The 5,448-nt window shown below is 36.7% G+C and overlaps 1 long non-coding RNA gene across 2 annotated transcripts; it reads left to right on the top strand.

Moving 5' to 3' along the window:
• The first annotated feature begins 2,262 nt into the window (after positions 1–2,262).
• Positions 2,263–3,506, top strand: LOC129572335 (uncharacterized). Of its 2 annotated transcripts, XR_008688433.1 has the most exons (3): positions 2,280–2,443; positions 2,533–2,692; positions 2,880–3,506. It is a non-coding gene; the product is annotated as an uncharacterized LOC129572335 (long non-coding RNA). The 2 variants fall into 2 exon arrangements; XR_008688434.1 differs by lacking the exon at positions 2,880–3,506 and having other exon boundaries at positions 2,263–2,443; positions 2,533–2,766.
• The last annotated feature ends 1,942 nt before the right edge of the window (positions 3,507–5,448 follow it).

Genomic DNA, 5,448 nt, shown 5'->3' with positions numbered 1-5,448 from the left:
TTTCCGATTTTCGTCAAACATTTTCCGATTTTCGTCAAACATTTTCCGATTTTCGTCAAACATTTTCCCATTTTGGTCAGACAATTTCCCATTTTGGTCAAGCACTTTCCTATCAACCTTTACATATTGCCAAAATCTCGATGCGTCATGCTTGAGCGAGGATTTCATTTTGTCCACGTAATCGTTGTATAGTTCCGTGTTGAGTTTGTCAAACTCTCGAGACGCCAAAATATATTTCCATTCCTAGTACGGTTTAAAGCCAGACCGTCTGTAGCGTTTCCATGCCTTATTCTTCCTATTTTTTAATGTTATTAGGAATTTGTTTTTCCACGGACATTTTTGTATCGACTTGGCGATGTAAGTAGGCACAAATTTGATAATTGCATCGTCCAAAGTCTTGTGCAGCAAGTTCACTTTCTCAGTGATTGTCTTTCCGTGGAATAATTCGGTGAAATTTATATTTGCTAAGTATGCATTCATGTCCCTGTAGTTGGCCCACTTGAAGTTGAATGCTTCAGTTGTAATGTTAGATTCAGTCGTGTTTGTACCATGCCATTCAAACGTAGCCATTATCGGTGGATGGTGATCTTCCACTTTTTTCTTCAATGCGTTAGATTCATCGCCGTGCTCAATCGAAACATTAGTGAAATCATTAGTGAAGAACAAATCCAAAAGACGTTTCTTTGACTGATTACGCACATGATTTACCTGTTGAACGCCCAAGCTCATGAGTCCCTGGATAAAAGTGGCCGTGTACTCAGGTGCAAATTTAGTTGGAATCATGACGTTGTTGTCGTCGCTATCAGTCGACCATTCCACATGCGGCAGATTAAAATCACCAACAAAAATAAGAACATCTTCTGGATCAGATGCTATTTGATGCATGGCCGCCAAGTGTGAGTCGTAGATTGATTGTGGTGAACTGGGTGGAATGTAAGCACAATATATGTAAATGACGTGAGATTTAGTAGTGGCCTTCACACAAACGTATTCCAGATCGTCAGCACCAGCAATTTTAATTTGTTCAGTGGAAAATCTGTCGTTTTTGGTTGCAATTAGTACACCCGTTGAAAAAGTCTGTCCCTACGATAAACAGAATATGAATCGTCAAAAAATTCAGCGTCATTAATATCATTTTTGAGCCATGTCTCAGTTAAAATTATCATATCGTAATCATTAGAAGTGGCGGCGCAGTAGAATCGGTATTCTTCAGGACAAATACTGTGACAGTTCTGGTAGTAGATTTTAGTGAGAAAAACGCAGTCATCCGATATGGCATACTTTAGTGCCATCTGTTGCGATAGCCTTGATGATTTTCTGCGCAGCGTTCGTTGTAGCAGTATCGATGGCAGTTCGGCTTCACTTGCGAGCAACAGCTCTTCTGGCAACGATTTGTACGTGATTGCCAGCGTTTCTGTTGAGGCTGATGCTTCTTGGGTTGGTTCCTCATCTGCTGAGCATTCACTTTGCCAGCCTCGTTTTTTGGTTTAGACCGAACATTTTGCGTGATTTGCCGATTTGGTTGAGATTTAACCAGCGCAGGTGTTATTTTTTGCTGGTTGGTGGAAACGCTCTTCTGGACAGGTCGCAGCATAATTTTTCAAGTGTTGAAAAATAATTTCCGGACTGGCATCCACTTTGAACGGTGACAGATGAAATGATTTAGTGGCACTGGCTTTCGGTGGTACACGGTGATCTGAGTTTGTGCCAACAACAAAATCACTAAGGATGAATTCACCGGTTTGCAAACTTGTTACGCAGAAAGAATTTTCCACCGACTCGGTTCTGGCCCGCTTACGTGTGTTGACATTCGATGAATGGTGAATGGGCGGTAATTGCAAACCGTTCGGGGCAGACTGACCATTGTTATTATGTGTTGCAGTTGACAATATCCGTATCCATATCCACTACAACTTTCTGTTGATCGTCAGTTGGAATTGATGCGGGTGACATAGTGGTTGAATCCAAATTTAGTCCATCCAACATTTTCATGATCGGAACGAGCTTTGTTTTGATGTCAGCGAGTTGTTTTTTCAGTTCAATGCATTCTGTACATGTCATGATGATAAGTTATGGCAGCTTCGTACAACGAGATAAAATTTGGTACAGAAAAAAAAAACAGCAAAAAAACTGATTTGACACCAAACTTGATATACTATTGGTAAAACAGGTCTTAACGAACAGAATAATATATAACTCAATAATTTTAGACGATCAAATATAATATAAAATTAAATAAAACTGAAGACCAAATGAGTATTGAGAAAAATTTAACATTTTACGGAGACAGCTGTCAATCCTAAATTTAGATTATATGTTTAGATAAATGTTTAAAAGATTTCCTCGCATGTATTTTCAGTTTCAAAAGGATGGTACAACATGTTAAGGCGACAACTTATGACGCATCGCAATATTTTGGCAGTCGCATCAAACCAAGCGGCTGGTATGAATGGTTTAAATTATATTAAATATTAATCAACATTGAAAAACATTTTAAAAAAATGCATATTAAATTTCTAAATCCCACCCTAGCAATACATGATGGTGATCTTTTGCGCAAAATATCAAAAGAATTTCGGTGCAACTGCCAAATTGAAAGGCGGATTGGACGCGATTCGATTAAACGTTATCCACCAGCTGGAAATTAAAAGTTGAATTTATTCCACCATCATAACCATTCCATACATTCCATGTAATTTTTTTTTTTTTTTTTGAATAAATAATGTTCGATTTAGATTTTCGGAATATAAAAAAATCATTAGCAAATCATTTATTTATTTATTTATTTATTTGTTTTCCAACGGACAATTTTGTATCTATTTTTTATTTATTTATTTATTTCACACCGCCAAAAACTGGCTGAATATTTTGGTTTGCAGGAAAACAACTCCAAGAGTCGTGAAAAACCTGATCTTTTTGTGTTTGTACAATATATGGTAATTTTATACAATATAAAGTTGTAATAGTCTTTCTCGATTGGTATAACAATTTGGTCTAAAAAGCATTGACACAAGATAACCTAATCAATACATGGAAATGCATAGGTAGCCGAAATGTAAACGGTCCAATATTGCCTAACTTAAACGTGTAAAAAATGAAAGACCAACTGAAGCGTTAACACTGTAGTGACGGCCCTAATGACTGCAAAAGTCATCATTCAATTTATCCAGATGTGATACATTGAAGAAAAGTTTTACGTCTAATCTAACAAGTCCCTGTTGGTAGTTATGAATTTGTAATTTAGTAGAGACCGAAAGACATAAGAACAAATTTACAATACTTGCAAATACATTAACATAAACGGTAGTTTCCATTATAAATTATAAATTAATGGCAGGTCAAAAGTTGATCACCAACTCAATGGATGGCTATATCACAGTTAATATTGCTACTTATTTTAAAGTTTGTGTAAAAATCACGGATAAATATCATTATTTCTATACATTTTGTAGGGATGTAAGATAACAATTCTGTAGAAAAGTGCTGGGAATAAATCAAATAATTAAATATAAAACACTTGAATTTCCTTATTAAATTATATTGTTTAATTCTGAATATCAAAGTTGAGTTCGTTGTTTACAGTTCGTTGTTCCTAATTTACATTAAGACTCTGTTTTGTTCAACACTCCTCCTCGTTCACACAAAATTACATTTAGCTCTTAAATATTCATGTTTTACAAATGACAAAGGTTTAGTTAATAAATCCGCGATCATCTCTTCTGTAGGACAATATAAACAATCAATTAAATTACTTTTTACTAAATCTCTAATCATTTTGTACTTACCAGTAAACATCCCATACTGTTACACGCCGATTTTCAAATGCCCATGCGCGTTCGAAAGGGCATCCCTCAAAACCCCCAAAAACAAAATATTACGATCCCATATTCATATTTGGGGTAGTTATGGGGGTATGTTTATTTTGGGGCTGAAAATCGTGGTTTTTACATGTCAATGCACTTTTTTCATACTAGAAATGGTTTGGAGACAGTAGTTTGTTGATATGAAATGTTCATTATACTCTAGAGAATCAAATGACACTTTGGGTGGACCTGCTCCCATCCCTGTGACGCGGGATAGGGTCAAAAAGTGCAAAAATAGCGAAAAATGACCAACATATCCCCAAAATATGGTCCAAACCCCTCTTTTACCCCCAAAATACTTGCATTTTTGGGTTCCTCGTAAAAAATTAGCCCTAGGCCATGAACACTTTTTTCCCGAAAAACACTCCCTTCTGCCTTGAATTCGCCTTTGAAAGTTAAAAAAAACTCATCCCCAACACTTTCGACGCATTTTTCACCCCTTGAGTTTTAAGGGGCAAATAGGTTATATCCCACGAAAGTTGCGCCTGGTCCCATAGATTTCATTGGCACATAGTGTTGGCCCCCCATGTTGCCCCAGTTCGAAGGGCAGGGTTCAAAAAGTGAAAAAAGTACAAAAACTACCCCAAAGTGGGTAAACCCCACTCCGCATCCCCAAAATAATTGCATTTTTGAATTCTTCGTCGAAAATTAGTTATACCTCCCGAACATCAGTTTTTGATAAAACCCCTCACTGTGGCCCAAATTCATCTCTGAATGTACAGTGGGACAATTGATATTTTTCTATACATTTATACGGATTTCTTGTGTTTTTTCGGTCTTTCTCCCATAACTCGTACCCCATATGCGTTGGTGCAAAATTTTGTTCATCAAAATTGTAGATCTCATTGAAACCTACAATTCTGCTGCAGACAGTTATCACTTATCTTTTATCAGTAAGGAGATAATGGCCTTGATAGCTCTTATCAATTATCACTGTTATCTCCTTACTGATAAAAGATAAGTAAACGGTAAACCCGAGTTTGACACGTTGTCCGGTATTTGTTGCTGAGCTTGAGTTGGTGCTGGTGTTTCATCCATGGGCTCAGTACGTGAGTTTGCCGATTTATCGGCTTTGTCCCGACACTATGTTTACTCCCATGCTCGCATTGCCAACGCCAACTGGTCCTAGCAAGTGAACTATGATGACATATAACAAACACTGTATGTCAGATTCGAAAGTTATATCCGTTGAATATTCTTCTTGAACCGATCGCAACCGATGTGATGTAAGTTAGAGTAAGGAAAAGAATACACATCGATACACATTAACCAAACAACATTCAAATCGATTCAAATAAATAGCATCTTTTTCACCACAATAATTAGACTAACAAATTTGAGCATTGAGTAAAATCGTGTGTAATGTGTATTTATCACACATTTGTCGAGCAAAAATATCGAGTATTCAACAAGTAACACGCTTGTTTGGCTACCACACAACACAAACAATGAAACCTTCTGTGTGCAAATGCTTGTTCGCCAAAATATCCCGAAATATCCAAACCGAATATATTTCATCGGCTGATCAATTGTGAGTTTAAGTCGATCGTTGCAAAATCGTGCAAAATATAAACAAACATTTCAT

Source organism: Sitodiplosis mosellana, unplaced genomic scaffold, assembly GCF_009176505.1.
Source record: "Sitodiplosis mosellana isolate CC-2019 unplaced genomic scaffold, AAFC_SMos_1.0 Smas_scaffold_4765, whole genome shotgun sequence".
Taxonomy (NCBI): Eukaryota; Metazoa; Arthropoda; class Insecta; order Diptera; family Cecidomyiidae; genus Sitodiplosis; species Sitodiplosis mosellana.
Note: the sequence above shows the minus strand (reverse complement) of the source record. Positions and strands in the feature narration are given on the sequence as shown.